This window comes from Rattus norvegicus, chromosome 6 (assembly GCF_036323735.1).
Source record: "Rattus norvegicus strain BN/NHsdMcwi chromosome 6, GRCr8, whole genome shotgun sequence".
NCBI classification, from domain to species: domain Eukaryota; kingdom Metazoa; phylum Chordata; class Mammalia; order Rodentia; family Muridae; genus Rattus; species Rattus norvegicus.
This window is the reverse complement of record NC_086024.1, coordinates 91,518,323-91,540,919: the sequence shown is the minus strand read 5'-3', so window position 1 is coordinate 91,540,919 and position 22,597 is coordinate 91,518,323.

Below are 22,597 nucleotides of genomic sequence, written 5' to 3'. Positions count from 1 at the left end.
TAATATCTACTGCCTTAGTACACACAAGATCATGTGTTGTGATCACTCCACCTAACATTATTGCAGTTGAGAAACTGTGGGAATTTTTTTTTGTATTTGTGATTGGAGTGAACCTCTATATGTGTGTGTGTGTGTGTGTGTGTGTGTGTGTGTGTGTGTGTGTGTGTGTGTATGTGTTTGTACCTGTGTGCATGCTCATACATGGAAGGCAGAAGTTTTTATTCCTTAGGAGACACCTGCTCAATTTTCCGTTTTTTGTTTTGATTTGTTTTGTTTTGTTTTCGATTGTTTGTTTTCTGTTTTTAAGGCAAGGCCTCTCATTGGTCTAGAGTTCCTGGAGTAGGGTGGAATGATAGCTTGCATGCCTTTGCTATCATTCTCTGTTTCTGCTCTCCCCAATCTGGGATTACCTGTGAACATCAGCACAGGCTCCCTGTAAGGCACTTTATAACCTAAACTGACCTTCTAGGCTGAGTTGATTGTTTTTAATGGTTTATTGTTTTGTGTAATTAACATTGTGCATTTTAAGAGGAGTTGAAGCTTGAGACTGATGCTTTGAGCACTGATCTACAATCCTACTCAGGGAAAAAATACTACCTCAAGCCAAGGACAACTTAGTACCATCAAAATACTGTGAGCCCTTCAACTGGATTAACACAGAGGGTCTGCGGCCTTTTCCCTCCATGTTGTTAAAAAAAAATCCTATAAGTTACTTACTTCTAGCTTCAAACATTACAATGGAGAAACAAAACATAAATGAAAATTGAAGGTCACATTGCTTCTTTGAAAATCAATAATCCCATAGAATTGGATTCCAAAGAAAGTGACTTAGAATTCAAAATAATATTTATGAGAATGATAAGTGAAATAAAACATATATAAACCCCTTGATGAATTTAAAGGGAAATAACAACATGAATAAAATAAGTCAAAATAGGATGTGAAAGAATAATCCAATAATGACTACTGCTAAAATATAATTGAATATCTGAAAGTGAAATGCTACAAAAGCTAATGGAGGAAAAATCATCCAATAAATAAAACCGAAGGAAAATCAAATCCCTCCCAGACAGAATGAAAATAAAAACAATAATAGGATGTGTGGGATGGGCTGAAAGTGAAACTAAGTATATATTTATGAATATCATCATTAAAAATCAGAGAAACCGCAAATAAATAAGTTAATGCATCTCAAAGCCTTGGACAGGAATATAGAGACATAAATAACTGGAGGCAGAAATAAATAACAAAGATGGGGGTAAAATACAAAAGCAAATTGAAAACCAAAAGAGTAATGCAAAAATATATAAAAATAATAAAAAATTTTATTCATTGAAGGACAAACAAAACTTATAAATCTTTAGCCAAACTGACAGAAAGATCTGGAAAACCTCAGAAAAATAAAATTAGAGACAAAAAGAAAAATAACACTCAATGGAATACAACTAAGACATACTTTGTAAACTTCTATTCCAATAAATTAAAATATCTAGAACAAAAGCTGCATAACTACCAAGCCACATGAACAAGCAAATTAAACCAAGAGCATATAAACACGTAGATATGTAAAATTCAATAAAATTGAATGATTGGTTATAAAATAATCTCCTAGTAAAGAAAACTTAGACCTAGATAAGAACAAATAATATCATTATTCCTCAAATTATTACATAAAAGACAGAGAAGCGGTGTTATTAAACTCTGTTTTCAAATCCAGTATTACTCTAAACTGAATCTGGATATAATGAAGGAAAATTATATTTCAGATTCCCTGATAAACATGCAAGTAAGATTCCACAATAAGATGCATAGCATATGAGTTTAAATATTGTTTAAGACATTATCTATTGTAACCAAGAGTACTGCAGATACAGGGTTGGCTTCAAATATGTAAATCAATAAGTCAAATACATCTTCTTAATAGCTTCAAAGATAAATCACATTATTACCCAGTAGATATCAAGGAGGCTTCTGACAAAATTAAATATTTATGATAAAGCCTTAAAGAAACTCTTTCTTCCATGCCCTTTTTCTTCCCTTCTCCCTTTCTCCTTACCTCCCTACACACACACACACACACACACACACACACACACACACACAGAGAGAGAGAGAGAGAGAGAGAGAGAGAGAGAGAGAGAGAAATCGGCACTGAGCTTCCCCCTTCAATGAAAATAGAATGACAATATTACTTAGTTATACCACCTGGTCACATAGACAATAAGACCAAGTGAGCATGTAATGGAGATATCTGCTACCTGTGTACATTGTAGCACTGTTCATAGTAGTCAGAACATGGAATGAGACTAGATGCCCACCAAGGTGAATAGACGAAAAGTGTTGCATTCGTGTACAATAAAATATTGTTCACCCATAAAAAAATAAAATCATGACATCTGCATCAAAATAGATGCAATTGGGTTGTTTACTGTAAGAAAAATAAGACAGTTTCACCAAGATGAATATTTTGTATTTTTTTGTCAGAAATTGAATCTTTGTTAAATACAGACACACACACACACTCACACACACACACACACGAAAAGAGAAACGGGTCTACATTGTAAATTAATATGTGTTAATTATATTAACATAAAAGAGAAGAAAATAAAATGTAACTACTGACTTATCAAATGGACTCAGAATTTATTAACATTTTGCTAGAAAATGTTGCCCAATATGCAAATCAATTAGGAGGAGCTAGTTACACGCTGCTCCCCCAACATTTTCACATATTACTATTCGGGAAATACTTGTTGACTGAGTGATGGAATTGACTGACAGACTCTTCTGTGTCCCCTCAGTCTGGCTTTGAACTTGCTACATCACAGAAAATAATCTTGAACTTATTTGCCTGCTACTGTCTATCAACTGTTAGTATGGCAGGCATGAACCGTCAACCCCGTTTTATGTTGTGCTAGTAATTATGTCTACTACTTGCATGCCAGGCAAGGACTTTGCCCCATGTCTTCAGCCCATATTTGGGAAATTTTAAAAATGTAATCTTTTATCCTGACCATAATTTCCTCTCTCTTCTCTCCTACCAGTCTCTCCCTCCTACCTCCTCTCTCCCCCAGATCCACACCTTCTTCATTTCCCTTCAGAAAACAGTAGGCCTTCCAGGAATATCAACCAAACATAGCATAACTAGTTACAATAAGACTAGCTGCGAACCCCCATATCAAGGCTGAATGAGGCAAGCTAGTGTGAGGAAATGGGTCCCAAGAGCAAGGGAGAGAGCAGAGATACCACTGCTCGCATTGTCAGGAGTCCTTCAAAAACACAAAGCTAGTTACCATAACACATTTACTGAGGGCCAACACAAACCCATGCAGGCTCTGTGATTGTCAAGACAGTCTCAACGATATCAGTCAGTATGAGCCCTCCCTAGTTGCTTCTGTGGGCCATGTTCTCCTGGTCTCTGACTTCTCCAGCTCCTACTGTCCTTCCCCTTCTTCCTCGGAATTATCTGAGTTCCTGCCTACTGGTTGAGTGTGCGTCTCTGCATCCTGTCCTATCAGCTGCTGGATAAAGCTTTTCTGATGACGAGTATGCCAGGTTCCAGTCTACAGGTCTACCAGAATATTCCACATATAAACTGCATGTTTATTTGTTGTCTTAGACATGCCTTAACATATGTCTTTTTAATTCTTATCTATGCAGATAATTGAAGATCCTTTCTGTGAAGTTACTATTTGCAAAATCAAATTAGTGTTCTTTCGAACAATGTCTTATTTCAGCTAAAATAGGAATTGATCATGAGAATTTGTTGAAATTGACATCTGTGCCCAGAAGATAATACTGTCACATTATAATTAAGACTGCAGTTTTTATGCCTATGTACAATATGTTTTGCTCATGCGTATTGTCCATTTCTCCTCCTATCTCCTTCCTAAGTCTACTTCCCACTTCTCAAACTCTCTGAGCTTTCAAGGCGCGCGCGCGTGCGTGTGTGTGTGTGTGTGTGTGTGTGTGTGTGTGTGTGTGTGTGTGTTTGAGTGTGTGTGTGTGTGGTGTAACAACTTCCTGTATTCAATTTGTGCTACTTAATAGACTTTTCCTCTCCGTCAGTGAGGCAGATATAGGCCAGATTAGACCAGATTAAAAGTAAATAAAGAGCTTTTAGAAGGCAGCTCTCTGATGGGTTTACTGATCTCACAGGACGCTACAAATAGAGTCACACATCCGGGCTAAAGCAACGAGGTTTTACAGAGCTTAGGCAAGGAGTGATCATGTCAGCTATGGGCCTACATATGGTCAAAACCATGCCCCTGGGCAGCCACTCTGGGGTGGGTCACCAGAAACATTGAGACAAGGAGTAATGCTCTGTGAGCCCAGAGTTTTCTCTGTGTAGGTGGTGTAGGGGATGGAGGAAAGATAGGGTTTCCCAGCTTGTACAGGAGAAGCAGGCCTTCCAGTCTAATACTGCCTATAATCACAAATAAGAGACTTTCATATAGAGCATAATTGTCCTACCAGGGTCCAGATCCTTATAGAAAGCTGTCTTTCCTTCCCCGGAAGTTAAATCAAGAACTTACAAGTTGCTCTGCTCTTAGTGCTTGAATACTGACTGGCATGATTTTGTTCAAGTCATGGGCAGGTAACCACAGCTGTGGTGGATTCATGCATACAATGGTCTTTTTCTTAACATGTAAGTTATATCTGTCTGATGAAGTGAAGTATCTTCATGGCAAATGTAGTTCTTCCTCAATACTTTCATTCCAACATGTCTTTATGATTTTGAGAGAACTGGAAGGAATTACTGACTTGGTGAACAAGGAACACACACACACACACACATAGACACACACACACACACACACACACACACACACACACACCTCTGGGGTATACACAAATGAAAATGACCCTTAAAACACAAATTGCCTTCTTAATTATAATTTGACACAAAAATTTCAAATTAATAAAAATATCATATTACATTGATTATATTATAAATTAAAATATAAATAACTGAATCATATGCAAGTAACATTTCTCCTTCACAATTGACTAAAAAGCACATAGCAGTGATCTATAAACACTGAAAGTTTATGACTATCCCTTCGTTTTCCAGAGGCCTAGCTTATCCCTCGAATTATCAAAAACTACTTTATGCAGTTGACTTAAAATGTTCTTAGAATGTTTCAGAACTGAGAAGTCCTCCAAATAGACTTGGAAATGGACTTCATTAAAAGATAAAATCGCAGCGATTCAAATTTACTTCCACACCACTTTTAGTACCTTTATTGATACTTTGATGTTATTTGGGAAACTCTCCTGGGAGTCACAGCATCATAATCAACATAAAAGTGATTCCGAGCTTAACTATGGAAAGATGTCCTCCGAATGAAACCCTACTTGTGCCCATTTATAACTGCATAAAAGGACAGTCATTTCCAGTAAGAAAAACGTATTAAAAAAGAGGAAGTAACAGTAGAACTCCTTGGTAGTTCTTTATCCGTTCACCTTGTACATCAAACAGGAACTCTGAGAAGAGCGCCACCACAAGCAACTGTGAGAAATTGCGTCTTCTCCAGGAACTTCATTAGGAATCACAATGGGATTCCTAAATTCTTTTGAATCATTCTTTTTGGGAAACACATACACAAAAACTATTATTATTTTTAATACCTCACTCTATCAGTTTTAGGTGTGCAATATTATCACAGAGCAGTGGAAATGTTCTGCACATTCTTCTCCCAGAATTACACACAGAATTAGGAGGGAAAGTCGTTTCTGCTCAGGGTGTTAAGAAGGAGAAAGCATAGAAAAGGTGATTGGACATTTTTAAACATGAAATGCTATGCTATGGTGATTTTTCTTTCTTTTTTTTTCCTTTCTTCCTTCCTTCCTTCTTTCCTTCCTTCCTTTTTCTTTTCTTCTTTTCTTTTCTTTTCTTTTTTTTTTTTTTTAGTTTGTCTTTGCTATTTATACTGCAGGCAGTTTCTGTTTTCAGGAACTGGGGAGTTTGCCGTAGGCCTCGGTTTGGCTAGGTTACCAGCATCCCGTTATCTTTTAAACTCTAATCTTGGTGGTGCTAGTAAGGTATTTTGTAAAGGTGTCGGCATCCACAGTCAGATCACTTGAAGGGTAATCTCCTTGAGAATATGGTTGCGTGTCACTAAAACAGCTGAAGGCTTTTGAGGAAAAACGAGGTTTCCTGGAGAGAAGGCAGCCTGTTTCGGTGGACATCACCTCTCACTGCATTTCTAGCCAGCTGGCCTGCCTGACACATTTGAACTTGGCATTTCTCACAAGCTCATAACCCACTGGTCGCATAAGATGAATAATCCATTTTCTAAAAAAGCAAACCCCAAACTCAAAGCTTCTCCCCATTCCTTCTCATACACGGTGTAGCTTTTTTAGAGGTTTGAAGGTTCAGGACGCATTCACTAGCTTAAGCTCTCCTGGAACTCACGGTGTAGTTTAACCTGCCCTCAAACCCAAGCGCTAGAGGTCCTTCTGCCTTGTTTCTCTCAGTCCCCAAATTATAAGTGGAACTCACCCACCTCAGCTCTTGTATTTCTATCTATTACATGTTTCAAAGGTTTTATAACAAAAAGACTACCAGAAACAATATAGGAAATAGTCAAAGAAGGATGAAAAAATTCAAGATAATGTTAAAGCATAAATAGTGTACAAGGTTGAACTAATAAGTAAAAAGATATGCAAGTCCCTAAATGTGCAATAACCAAGAAAAATTCAAGTTAATGCACAAATAAAACTCAAACTAATGCCGAAAGGATGGCTTTGGAGGTTAGAGTCAAAGTGTACAAACAATGAACATATGTCAAATACATAGAAAGAAAAATTCATCCTATCAAAGAAGTGTTAGAGGAAAAAATTTTAAATTACTTTAATTAGCAACTGGCATGTAAATCAGATAGTCAATTTATGAATTTTATATACCTGTAAAAGAAAACTGTATCTACTGACTAAAATGAATGCAGTCCAGAGATTTATTTGCCAATGAAATTATTATTGAAAAAAATCTAAAAGCAAAATTCAATATCATACAATACCTAGGCAGTGTTTGTAGAACTGTAGGGTTATATAAAGAAACCTTGACATTACTATATGATAGACTATATCAAAATAAAACTGAATCCAAGGAAGAAAGGAGCACACTGTAATAATATATAAAGTCAAATCTAATGATGAACTAACATAAATACCAACTTAGGACTGTAAAATAACTTAGAAGCTTCAGTAATTGAACACAGAAAAACAAATTCTTGTACCTTACCCCATACCATTTTTATGACATGGTAAAAATAATCACTAATTTTAAAATTGAACAATCACTGCTTTTAGTTAAAAATAGAAGATAAACAAATCCAATTAAAAGCATTTATGATTTTTTTAAAACCAATAAATACCAAAAAGACAATTGACCAGAATCTTGATTGCCCAATTCATAAATAAGTTATAAAATGATCAGCAAGGTTGGGTACTATTGGTAGCATCACTTGGCAAGTCAGTTCAACCTACAGTGAGATACTTCTTCAGATCCACTAGACGTTTGGAACCAGAAAAGACAGGCAACACCAAGCACGGATCAGGAGTTATGTTTCATTCTTATAGAGTCCTTAAAATCTCACTTTGTAAATCCTGTAATATTTAAATATACTTTCTATAGCCAACTAATTTCTCTTTTAGGTATTTACATGAGAGGAGTTAAAGCATATGTAGAAAGATGTCTCCAAAATGACATTCACAGTAGCAATATTCACTGTCCATGACTGAAATCTGGCTAATTTCCATCTGTAGGTAAATGAATAAGACAAATGTGGGATGTCCACTTAATGAACTATCAGTGTAGTATTTAATATCCCACTGCAGATAAACTCCTCAAATGAAAGATTATGAAAGTCTCACATGAATTAGGAACAATAATCAGAGAGGTGACAAATCTGCTAATAAATGGATTGCCATTTTGAATTCTAAGAGCAACCCATTTCAATCCTTAGAAATCCTGTCTTTCCCAGTGAATGCTCTAAATTTAAAAGACACAAAACAGTTATAAAGCCAACTTAGTTTGTAATTTGGCTGCCCACAGGATAAGCTTTTGACTTTTTTTGTGTGTGTGAAAAAGAAAAAAGATAGATTCCATTAGAAGGTTTCATAGAATACCTCACCCTCTGAATATCCAATGAGAATGACATCTAAATTCCTAAGATTATTTCCATACACACATTACTTTCATAGGAAAATAAAAAGTAGCCAGTCTTCCGTAGTGTGTTACTTTTCACTTGTCCTGTTGCTGTGAAAATCTCCTCACAAAGGAAGCTTAAGTGAGGAAGGGTTTACTTTGGTTCACAGCCATCCATCGTGACTGGGAAGTCATGGCAGCAGAAGCTTGAGGAAACTGTCCACATCACATTAGCAATCAGGAATCAGAAGGTGATGAATCCCGGAGCTCAGCTCAAAGCAGTAATTCCTCCCGTTGTAGAAGGTCCCAAGTAGGCTTTTCCCTGAAAGAATGGGGACAATTTGAACTGTATCAAAATTTTGACTCTTTTGTTTATTATCTCAGATGAGCCAAAAATGTATCAGGATGCCTGACTGTGTTAGCTTTTTTTTTCCGCTGTGACAAAATACTCTAAAAACTGAATCTAAGAAATCTATTTGGTTTGATGTTTTATAAGTTTCACTCCATAATTACTGGGTAACCAGGAAGCAGATGGTGATGAACGTGGTACTTAGCCTGTTGCCTTCTTTTCCTTCAGCAGAGAACCACACTGTATGGAATGATGCCATCAACAGTTAAAGTGTGTCTTTACACCTCCTTTATCTAATCTAGACAGTGACACACGGGTTCACATTCATGCTTTCTTCCAGGTAATTCCAGATACTGTTAAGTTGTCAACTATATAAATAATATTTATATTACATAACCTCTTCACTAGTGGTGACCCAAAGTAAATACACAAGCAGAACAGATGGCTAGACCTAGGTGCTTGGAGAGACGACCCTTGAGTATATCCTGGGGCAGCTGAAACTCAGTCACTCTCTAATCAAAAGTATAAAACTATATATACATATATATATATTATAAAATCTATCTCTAAGAATACTTTCTAGTTTCAAATCTTCCAAATTCAAACAGCATTTTAGGAAACTCGGCGTTCATTTTTCTTGAGAATGTCAAGCCTCCAACGCCTTCATCTAATAAAGTGAAAACAAGAACCTAGTATAGTATAGCACACACTGAAAGACCATTTATAACTGTCATTCAGGGTTTCTGTTTTCCTTCTTTACTTTTCTTTCATTCTTCTTTCTTTTATTATTATAATTTTTTTAGAATTTCACATGATAATATTGGATTTTAATTTTCTTTTCTTCCTTCAACTTCTCCCATATCCTCAAATTCCAATTTAAATCCATGGCCTTTTATTACTCAAATTATATTTTCACACATACAAGTGTATATGTGTAAATTTATAAATACAGCATATTAAGTTTACTTGGTGTGGCTCATAAGTAGATGTGCTTAGGGTTGACTGCTTGGAATTGTATATACTCTATCAGGGATCTTCTTAATGGAGCAGATTGGTACGTCTGCACTAAGCAGTCATTAATAGCCTTTAACTTCTCATCTAGGAGTGGGACTTTGTAAGACTTCCCTTATCCATATTAGAATCTCAAAATGTATTGTTATTTTCCAGGTCCTGTATGGCCAACAGTGTTATTCAATTTCATTTATAAACATGCCTCTTACAGAGAGGGCATTATCTCTCAACCAGTGTTCAATTAAACAGCAGCTGGTTACTCCCAAGATACCAAGTGAGGGAAGAAAACTTTTCCAAATAAGGGAAGACACACCCATACAGGTACAAGAAACACAGGAACACCAAGTAGATAGGACAAGCAAAGAAAGTCCCCATAGCATCTATAAAGCATTTACTATACTGAACAAAGAAGAGAAAATTACATCACTTATAAAGGAAAAGCATCATAATAGTAGCAGATTTCTCAGTGAAAAATTTAAACTAAGGAGGAGCTTGGGCAGCACAAGAAGCAGAACAGATGGCTAGACCTAGGAGCTTGGAGAGAAGATCCTTGAGCATATCCTGGGGCAGCTGAAACTCAGTCACGCTCTGATCATAAGGATAAAACTTAATTACTAGCATTCGAACCACCGAGCTTTAGCTTTGTTTGCTATGCAGCACATTATAGTAATTGTTAATATAAAACATTTTAATCATGTGGTTTTATTGTAGGCTATATAATTCATCAACTGTGCTAACATACCATAACAATTTTAAAATTAGCACAATTTTAAAATTAGTATAAAAAATTAGAAAAGTATTTTCAATCATTACAACAAAATGTGGAATAAGACTCTTAATGTGTCTAGCAATTTCTAACCATATTGAAATCTTTCTTCTTTTTTTCAAAATATTTCCTACTTTGTATTATTGAGGACTAAATAAAGTCATCTTCATGGAAGAAAAAACCTACACTAAGACAGTAGATCTCTAAGGAAGATTATATGTGTATGAGAAGAATTTTATCAGAACAACTTATGGGTGAGGCAACCCAGGGCCAGGAAGACAGACATTTTCTTTCTCTCATCTCCAGTTCCTAGTTCCAAATCCTCATGTGAGTTAACAACATGGAGTACCCACGAAACCCAGCAAACTATAAAGGTATCATAGGCACCAGGGAGAAGGCTTGAGAGTGGAATACCAGGATGTGGATGATGGATGATTTACACCAGAAAAACAGAGGAGGGGTATCAAGGGGAGGAGGAAAAGACATCAACATAAATGAATGGACAAGGAGCAAACAGCATAGAGACTTACATTTATTTATGAATGCTTAGGCGTTATATCCTAGGCTTGTCCCCAACTAACTTATGTAACATAATAAACCTATTTATTCAAATCTACATTCTGTCCATCTCTCCTGTAGTTCCAGCACCTACTTCTTCCTCCCTGTCTGGCTGGCAAGATCTCCTACAACTGATTTCTTTCCCAGAGTTCCTATTTCTGCTTGGATACTCTGCCTTTCCTCTCCTGTCCTTCTGATTAAACCAATCAGAAGATGACAGAGAAGAATGCTTACATATTCTAATGCAGGTGCTAGGCAATTAGTTCACCAATACCAAAGTCCAGAAAACATTCAGTTCTCTGTACATATATCATCATTTGAAAATACAAAGAAAGTCTTTACACACATGCACAGAATGATTATACCAACAATAATTTCTACCCAGTGGCTGGTAACCAAACAACTGCCTAAATGGATTTAAGGCACACTCAGCAGAAAAGAAAGTGATGCCCAGTACTGGAAATCTAGATACTTTCCCAGAGCTAGTGAAATGATCATGGAATTTAGAAAAGGATCTACTGCCACAATGTTGGTAGATCAGCTTTATTCCTGCTAATTTCAAACTTTTATCTTTACACCCACAGATAGATGGAACTACCACCCCTTTTCAAAAAAGCCTCACTTCATAACAAATGGAAATGTCACAGAAAATCACCACTGAGCACAAGGCAGAGATCAACAGGTTGTGGAGAAACCAGATCTAATAAGTATATTTATGTCCTCCCTCTGTGGCTTAGGTAGCATCCCAAAAGAAGGGGTGAAAACATGGAAAGAACTTATGAACCAGAATGCCAGGACGTCTGTCTGCTGCACAACAATATTTCCTAGCAGTGATGGCATTAAAAACCCAGGCACTTAGCGATGTGCTCATGCAGAAGACGATTTCATGGGTTCCATCCGAAGATGAAGAACTGCAGGCCACTAACGTCTACTGGGACAGTAGTCAGGGATACTCACCCTCTGCCAGGCATAAGCTCCCGTATTGGTTGAGAGTGACCAGGCCTGAAACTCCATTTACCCAAGCGACAACAACAACAGAATGGATGTAGCATGTTGTGTTTATATATTAATATATACATATCTCAATAATTTAAAAAGGAAAAGGAATTTATCATCTTGACTAAGGGGACAGGGGAGATTTGAAGATAAAACACAATGCTTGGATGGAATAAAGTGAAGAAAGACAGTGTTATAATTCTACTTAAACTAAAATTTATTGTAAGCAATTTCATGAATAGAGCACTTTAATTATGTCGTCCCTAATGAATATTCATGAAATAAAATTAATTCTATTTTAAGCTATCTTTAAAATATTGATATTATCTTACTTGATGTTCGTTATCATTTTGAAATTTTTCAATTAAATCATTATTCCCATTTTGTTATTAAGAAAAATTAAAATATCTTGCTAAAAATGTTAATAAACAATGTTTACCATGAAACATTCTTTTAATCTTCTATTTAATATTTGTCGAAGACAAATGAAAAATTTTAACTTTATATAAGTTATAATATTATTTTCTCCTGCCATTTTAAAAATAGATATTTGAGCCACTCTCATAAAATCAATACTACATATGTGCTAAAGAGAACATGAGTAAAATTTAACTTAAAGATTCCATTAAATCTGCCTCTAGAATAGCTCTTGAAAGTAAGAATATAATTCTCCTAAGGAAAAAAATCTAAATATTAAAATCAGTTCGCCCAAATTAGTGGCCCCTGATTTCAGAAAAAATAAATGTTTTGAGGAAATACTGCTTACACCTTTATTCAAATGTTAACTGCCCCAAGTTATTTAATGTGAAAAAGAAAAAGACAATTGACATTGAAAACTTCAAAATAGGATTTGTTTTAATCAAAACTAAGGAAGATCTGAAAAAGTCATATTGAAATGTACTATTTTATAGGCTAATTAAAAATATTACTATATTATTTTTTAAATCAGAGTTTAAATGCAGGTATGCTGTGTGGTTCAATAAGTAGTAGTCCCTTCCAAATCCATGTTTTTAAACAAAAATTCTACAGTCAGGTGCAGAATGCCTCACTATGAATCTACTGTAATTGTTCTTAATTGCGCATTGCAGCTAGAATGTAAAACTCTATTCCTGAAAAAACAGCACCATTTGAATGAGTACACAAAGAAAGCAACCGTGAACAGAGCTCCATGTGTCTTCCTCCTGACTGGTATTCATTAGCACGTTAATTTACTATGAAGGTTACTGGGGGAGAAAGGACATGACTGGCCCAACTCCACTTTTGACTAAGCCAATGCTCTTATTAGTTAAATTCCTGTTGCTATGATAAAACACCATGAACAAGACTGCTTGTAAAAGAAAGAGCTTGTTTGTGCCTTTAGTTCCAGAGGGATAAGAATTCTCCATGGCTGGGAGATAAGACAGATGCAGTAGACAGAACAGCTTGAAATTTCCTCCAACAAGGCCACACCTCTTAAGCCTCCCTGAAACAGGGTCTACCATTGGTGGAGATCAAGTGTTCAAATATATGAGCTTATGGAAGACATCTTCATTCAAATCACTACAGCTAGTAGGGAGGAATTTACTGTTTTTATTTTGCTAAATGGACATGTGCTCAATTCCCTCATAATTATTTTGATTTATACCAAATGATCTCATCCTTGAACATAGAAACATCATTTGTTTGTTTTTTTTCAAAGAATGATTACAAATCCAGCAACTAACATTTGAGCAAAGTGGTGAGAATAAATTGGGCAATCATTCCTAAACAGAATGTTTTTATCCTTTCCAAGGCTCAGAGAACCTTGAGAAAAAGGAGGTGGAAAGATTGTCAGAGACAAGACGATGGGGAGACATGCTAGCAAATGAAAGCATTGCTGAGAGGAAAACTCATAGTTCTGAGTGCTTCCAAAAAGAAACTGGAGAAAGCATACACTAACAGCTTGATAGCACACTTGAAAGTTCTAGAACAAAAAGAAGAAAAATCACCCAAGAAGAGTAGATGACAGGAAATAATCAAATTCAGAGCTAAAATCAACCAAGTAGAAATTAAAAGAACTATACAAATAGCCAACAAAACCAGAAGCTGGTTCTTTGAGGAAATCAACAAGATAGAAAAACCCTTAGCCAGATGAAACAGAGGGTATCCAAATTAACAAAATTAGAAATGAAAAGGGAGACATAATAACAGAAACTGAGGAAATTCAAAAAAATTACCAGATCTTACTACAAAAGCCTATACTAAACAAACCAGGAAAATCTGGAGGGAATGGACAATTGTCCATACGGATTCCAGGCACCTGATTTTAATTAAATCAGGACCCAATAAACCATCTAAAGAGTCCCATAATTCCTAAAGAAATATAAGCCATCATTAACAGTCTCCCATCAAAAGGAAAAAAAAGTTCAGAGCCAGATGGATTTAGTGTAGAATTCTATCAGACCTTCAAGAAGACCTAAGACCAATACTCTTCAAACTACTCAACAAAATAGAAACAGAAGGAACACTGCCAAATTTGTTCTTTCAAGTCATTATTACTCTTACACCTAAGCCATACAAATACCCTATAAAGAAAGAGATCCTCAGACTATTTTCCCTCATAAATATTGATTTAAAAATACTAAATAAAATTCTTGAAAACTGAATCAAAGAAAACATCAAAATGATCATTCACCATGATGAAGTAAACTTCATCCCGGGATGCAAGGATGGTTCAATATATGGAAACATAATCCACTACATAAACAAACTCAAGGAAAAGAAAAACATGATCATTTCATTAGATGTGGAGAAAGCATTTGAAAAAACACAACACCTCATCATGATAAAAGTCTTGAAAAGATCAGGAATTCAAGGCCCATACCTAAACATAGTAAAAGCAACTTACAGCAAACCAGTAGCCAACATTGAACTAAATGGAGAGAAACTTGAAGCAATCCCACTACAATCAGGGACTGTAGAAGGCTGCCCACTCTCTCTCTCTACTTATTCAGTATAGTACTTGAAATCCTAGACAGAGTAATTAGCCAGCAAATATAGGTCAAAGGAAGAGAGGAAGAAGACAAACTATCACTCACTCTTTGCAGAAGATATGATAGTATACTTAAGTGACCCCAAAGGTTCCACCAGAGAACTAAGCCTGATAAACAACTTCAGCAAAGTGGACTTGAACAAGGGGACCCCAGTGGAGCAGTTAGAGAAAAGGCTGAAGAAGCTGAAGGCATCTGTAAGACCATAGGAAGAACAACATTATCAACCAGCCAAACCCCACCACAGCTCCCAGGGACTAAGCCACCAATAAATGTGTACACATGATAGTACCCATGATTCCAGCCACATATGTAGCACTGTCCGGCATCAATAGGAGGAAAACCCTTGGTCCTGTGAAGGCTCCTTTCCCCAATGTAGAGGAATGTCAGGGCATTGAGGTGGGAATGGGTGGGTGGGATTGTGAGCATCATCATAGGAGCAGGGGGAGGGGGAGGGAGTATGGGAGAGTGGGGAAAGGGAGTAACATTTGAAATGTTAATACATATAATATCCAAGAAAATTTTTTAAAAAGAATAAAAGAGAAAAGATGTAAATGTGAAAAACAACCAAAATTAGAAGATATTATAAAATATAGCAGCCATTCACTTAATATATTAAGAATGACATGGGGCTAGGATATGGGTCATGAACTAGAAACTCTAGTTGTTCTTCCAGAGAGCCCAGTTTTAATCATAACATCCACATGGCAGCTAATAACTGTATATCACTTCTGTCTCAAAGGATCCAATGTTCTCTTCTAGACTTCATGGACAGAAAAACCATATGTTGTGCACAAATATACATGCAGGCAAAACACCATACACATAAAAATAGCAAAATATTTGGATTTAAAAGAGCAAAATATGAGCAAAGAAGAGTCAGTACAAGGCAAGTTCTGTCGGAGTGGAGTAATAGACCTGTGCATTCTGAGCACCGTCAGATCTTATGCCTTTGAAATGTGACCAGAGCCCTGTCATGCTCTAATACTCTGTAGGGCAGCAGAATGATTGGAGAAAATATTAATTCAGACAGTTCTGGAGAGTCTCTATTTAGCAACAGCTGTATGACTTGCACAAACCTAATATTGTAGAAGAGGATTGATAGTGAAGCGACACATAATCTTTTGGTCATGGGGCACTGTTACATAAGTGCATCTGTGTTGTTCATTTCAAGACTGCCAGCAATAGTTTATTAGATTAAAATAAAGGGGTTGAAGTCAAACTACACGGTGTGCAGCTGGAATGATCTCTTGCAGCCCGTTCGAATGCGCTAGTGTGGAGCATCCATCCATCTATTAAAGTGCATTTGTGCTTCTTGATGAAACAGTGCGGAAGGTTTGCAGAACTGCATAACAACTCAGTGTCTTGTGAAAAATGACCTATATTAACTGACAGAAAAACAATTTTCCAACCTTCTTAAAGTGTGTGTGTGTGTTTATCTGTCTGTCTCTCTGTCTGTTTGCATGTACGTACATTTATTCTTTGAGATGGGTAGGAAAAAAACTTTGTCTTGTTTAATAACTCATTTTCCTACTATTTCCCCGGTATGTAAAGTGTTTTCACTCTTCATATTTTATTGTTCATAAGTAGAAATTACAGACTCTAACATCCTTAGAGGAAAAAGATAAATGGACAGAAATGAAGACAAGGAAAAAAAGGATGACATGAATCCCATAAGACAAAAGACCTCAGTACTTGTAAAATATTCTATTGCTTGTTTTGTCCTATTTTGATGTGTTTATTTCTGTTTAATCTTATTATATTTGTTTTACTAATATCCCTTGAAGTCATTTAGTTTCCTAATGATATACAGGAAGGGTATGGATCCATATTTATAGGAAACAGAGGGCAAAATTCTTTAGGATAGCCAAAATCATACATTATCAATACGAGAATAAATATAACACACAAAAAAAGTGAAGAAGAAATATTATGTATTGGGAAATAGAACCAGAAATTAACATCAGTGATTGAATTCTTGATCCTTTGTGAATAGACTTGAACATAGGAAACAACTCAGTAGAGTAAATATAGAGACATTTTTAAAAAGACATATTCAAGATCCCAAGAAAACCAGCCTTTGTCCACTTAGTGTTTGTTTCTTTTTGGTAGGGTCTTATTTAGGGTTTCTACAAACAAAATGCTACAACAAAATACTATGAACAAAAGCAAGTTGAGAGGTACATGGTTTATTTTGTTTATACTTTCATATCATACTTTGTCAGGAGCCATAATGGGACAAGATGATGACTGGCAGTTGATCTTCCTGAGATGGCCTGCTTCAGATTATTACAGAAGCTGCGACAGGTTCACCCTTACTTTGAAAGGCCATAAGGGACTTCACTTTAGGAAAGATTCCTGCTATTAATACGCTTTTCCTGTTATCATTAAATATATATAGGAATCACTAAGTATTAGCACACCTCTTTGGAGCAGATTTCTGCATATCTATGAAGATGTACGGTCTTGTAGTGATGCTGTAAAAACACATAGATTCCAAGTCTTAATGATGATCCTCCCACGTGTCATCAGTTAATTGTTCTTAGATAGTAACCAGATTTTTTTCTATTCAAAGCACATTCCAAGAGGTTGTAAAACAATTAGCAAAACGTCACAAGAAGGGAACTAATAATTTATTATCGGTGCTAGGACAGAAGATAAAATATTGACTGGGTTTATCTATACAAAACTTCACTAATAACTTAGCTATGGTTTTAAACCTTCAGTGAACCTGTGGAGCTGAGACAGGTGATGGATGTTTAGCCAGGTAATCACTACTAATGGATATGCATGTAAACATTCTCTGTTGTACACTTCTATTTCAATTTATAATTTGATTTTTGTGTGAGAACTTGTGATGAACTTTGTAGCATGTGATCATGTATTATGAGAGATGTATAAGTACTGAGGACAAAAAAATGAGAAGGAAGAGCAGAATTTTTTCCCTTACTAGAATTGTTTGCCTTTCCCTGCTTGGTGAAGAAATTTTTCCTTTTCCCTACTTAGAAGAACTTTTACCTTCCTCCCCTTTTCACTTTTCCCTTTAGATAGCTTTCACAAGAAACATTTTATAACTTAGTAATAAACTTTATAATCTCTTTTCAAAGTGTCATTTTTTCTTCCTGTGACTTCTAACTAGCAGGCTGAAAGTTAGAGTTGCTTAATTCCTTTTGAGACAGAACAAAGGCCACTTTCCTTAATCCTCCTCTGTTATGTTACAGGTGTCAAATGCCTAAACCAGCAGTCTTTTTTTACCCTCAGAAAGAGCAGTAAAGTTTTTAGGACGTTTTAGGAGAAAGAGGAACACTCCTCCACTGTTGGTGAGATTGCAAGCAGGTACAACCACTCTAGGAATCAGTCTGGAGGTTCCTCAGAAAATTGGACATTGCACTACCTGAAGACCCAGCTATACCTCTCCAGGGCATACGCCCAAAAGATGCTCCAATATATAACAAGGACACATGCTCCACTGTGTTCCTAGAAGCCTTATTTATAATAGCCAGAAGCTGGAAAGAACCCAGATGTCCTTCAACAGAGGAATGGATACAGAAAATGTGGTACATCTACACAATGGAGTACTACTCAGCTATTAAAAACAATGACTTCATGAAATTCATAAACAAATGGATGGAACTAGAAAATATCATCCAGAGTGAGTTAACACAATCACAAAAAAACTGCACATGGTATGCACTCACTGATAAGTGGATATTAGCCCAAAAGCTCCGATTTCCCAAGATACAAATCATAGACCACAAGAAGCTGAAGAAGAAGGATGACCAAAATGCAGATCCTTCAGTCTTTCTTAGAAAGGGGAACAAAAATATTCATAAGAAGGGATATGGAGCAGAGACTGAAGGAATGGCCATTCAGAGCCTGCCCCACTTGGGAATCCAGCCTATTTGCATACTGCCACCAAATCCTGACAATATTGCTGATGCCAAGAAGTGCAGGCTGACAGGAGCCTGATATAGCTTTCTCCTGAGAAGCTTTGCCAGACCATGACAAATACAGGGGCAAATGCTAGCAGCCACCCATTGAACTGAGAATGGGGTCCCCATTGGAGGAATTAGAGAAAGGATTGAAGGAGCTGAAGGGTCTTGCAACCCCATAAGAACAACAGTACCAATCAACCAGAGCTCCTAGGGTCTAAACCACCATCCAAAGAGTACACCTGGACAGACCCATGGCTCCAGCTGCATATGTAGCAGAGGATGGCCTTGTTGAACACCAATGAAAGAATAAGTCCTTGGTCCTGCCAAGGCTGGACCCTCCAGTGTAAGGCAATGTCAGGGCAGGGAGTCAGGAAGGTGTGGGTGGTTAGGTGTGGGAAAGGGGATGGTAACATTTGAAATGCAAAAAAAAGGGGGATCCAATAAAAAAAAGTTATCATCAGCATTTCAGTATAGTTAGAGAACAAGAACAACTAGAGAGCCTCAGACTTAAAGCCATCACCAGAGTCCTACTGTGTACTCTACCGCCACCCTTTCCTGGCTGGAGGCTCCAGGCAGTAGTCCATCACTAAAGAAAATCAGAACAGGAACTCAACAGGGAAAGAACATAGAGGCAGGAGGTGACACAGAGGGCATGGAGGGCTACTGCTTACTTACTTGCTCCTCACAACTGGCTAAACCTGGTTTCTTATACAACCCAGAATCACCAAGGGATGGCATGACCTACAATAGGCCCCTTTCTCACCAATCACTGTTTAAGAAAATACCATATAGGCTTGCCTATAGCCTGATCTTATGGGGACATTTCTAAGTTGAGGCTCCTTCCTCTCAAATGACTTTAGTTTGCATCACCAAGTAGACATTAAACTAGCCAACACAGGTAGGAAAACTAATAGAAGTAATAAATGAAACTGTAGACCTGTGCTATATAATATGAAACTACACATATATTATTTTCATAGAATACTTAGTATAGCCAGGACTTGCAGAATTTATATTAATGTTATATAATTATGCATACTAAAACCAAAAGGACTATAAAATATTCTCAGTGATGTCTACACTGACTAATTAGTTTAAAAGGGAATCTGAGGATTATAGTATTTTAAGTTTAATACACAGCTAATTTAAAGTTAATGTTCTGAGGTTCTGTTTCCTCTTTCAAATGTGATTGTAAAATTTTTAGATGTTAGATGGGCCTTACTGAGAAAACATCATCATGACTATGTACATATAGCAGACACAGAATAGTATAAATGAGTATTGAGCTAGTTGGGGGAATAGGCCTAGCTAGAGGCCTAGGTGCTTACTCATAAATAAGTAAGCATCCATGAAATTATTCAAGAACAGAGCAGGGCATAGAAAGCAAATAGTTACAGGGATTCATGTTTATTCTTTGCATTATACTTCCATAACAGAGTGTAGTTTTAAAAGCACAGAATCAGAGACCTCTGAACAATTTTATCATATCAGTGACTAATAATGAGTCTTCTAGAAGAAGACAAAACTGTAATATTATCTTTTATTATTTTTTCTTTTTGTCAAATTAGCTTTCACTTGCCGTATTCAATTGTCATCTGTCATCATTATTGCTGAATAAACTCACCCTTTCTCGTTCTCCTTGAACTCTGCCTGGCTGAATCAACTCAGTTGTTCTGGTTCAAACTCCTTGAAGCTGACTGATTCAATTCGGCTTCTCTCAGCTTCTCATCAAAGTGCTATGCTTGGCCTCAAACTAACTCTGGTAATTTATTCTAATCTTCTGGCAACTTGTTATTCTCTGGCATCAACTAACTCTTCACAAACTTACAGACAAGTTCAACTTCACTGCACTGACTGAACAAACTGAATGGACTAAACAGAACTCAACTTCAATCAACTGAACTGACTATCTCTCTACCTGCACTGCTTTTAATTGGGCCCTTCTTCCTGCAGATTCTGGTGAGAGTTAGGCATATCCTCTCTGACTCATTCTCTCAAATATTTCTCTAAGTCATGTTTATGTCAGCTCCTCAAGTAGACATCATTGTTTTGCATTATTAGTGTGAACTAAGGGTATGTCTGTCTTCTTGCCGGATCATACTATAATCCCAAGTGTGTCTGCATCCCACCTGGATCATATAAACTTAGAATGTCTTTATATGTTATCCCTTGCCAAAGCAGCCATGTTACAGCCCTGAAACACAGAACACTTAAATATGTAATTTCTAAAATCTAAATTTATTTCTGTAACAAAAATTACAAACTTATAAATGTGTCTCTACATATACAATCATATAATTTTTAAATAGTATCATGAAATTTCCTGAGAATTCCGAATTTGATGTAGTCTACCTATAAGAGCTGTTTAATGTGAGGTAATCTCTCTTTTCCCCTGCTACACATATTGCTCTGTAGAATTTCTTTTGCAGAAGATAACTACAGTCTAAATCACTTTCAATCAAACCTGTAAAAAAATCTAAAGTCAATTATTTTATTCCAAAGAAGACAGTACATCTTGACAGCATCTGAAACCACTCACAATTAGAATGATTTGTTAAAAGTAAGTCCTTTAGACTATAAAAACTTTAGTTTTTACTTAACTCAATTGAATCTATCTGAAAATTTTGGCTAAAAGTTTTGTTTCTTAGCACTTTCAATGAATTAAACCCTCAATCCAATTTTGTATAGTAAACCATTTTTTTAATTCTCATTTATTTTTCTCAACTAAAAACAAGTTATTATTTGTCTAACATCTTCAGTGGTAAAAGAAGAAAAACAGTGAAAATCCTTGATGTGTAAATTAATTTTAAGTGTTTATTGAAAAATCTTATGATGACTATTTAGTCTATGATTTGTCATTTTTCTAGCAGTTTGCAAATGACCCCATTTAACTTTTCAAATAGAAAATGGTAACTGCAAGATGATATCATTGTTTTTGTAATGATTCCATTAAAGTGATTACTCTTACTGTTATAGTGAATTACAACATTTTGGGTACCTTTAGCAGTAGAGATGCATTGAATTCTCGCCATCTAATCTCAATTTTTTTATCATTACCATTGTGACATCTTCTTCCTAATTTTGTCATAATTTTGAATATTATATCCATTGTTTTGAAGCATTTCTTTATGTTCTAGTAATATCACAAAATAGTACAAGTTACTAAAGCACCTAGAGGTGTTTCTAAAGATTATTTTATTTTTATTCATGTGTCCAGGTGTATGTATCAATTTGTGTGTATGAGCATATGTGTACAGGTTCTTCCAGAATCCAGAGGAAGGCAGCTGATAAGCACGTGATGTGTGTGGTGGGAACTGAACTCTGGCTTTCTGCCAGAGCTACATGAGATCTTAAACACATTTCTCTTTCCCCATCTTTGACCTAGTTTTGTTGACTCCAAACTTTCTTGGTCGATCCCTCAATGCCTGAGCCAAAGCAGGCACACTTGTAAAACTAAAATATTTTGCCATGGAGTATAGTTAGGACATTTAAGGATTAGTAACTCTCTTCACATTTGTTTGCACTGTTCCTGAAGGTAGCAATTCTTTATTGCTTTTGGACATTTATTAACCCTATAGGTGTGTGCCTAAAATAAATGTAGTAATAATCCATGTTGACATAACACATCCATCCATTATATGAAATTTTGTTTGAATTTGTTTTCCTGTGCTACTGAGTTTTGACATTTTTACAATCTCATCATGCATGCTCAATACAGTATTTTCTATTATTTTGTTCTTCTCTTTTACATTAAATTGATAAGCTTTTGTGTAACGATAAAGGTGTTCTTTAATTATTTTAATCTATATTACATTTATT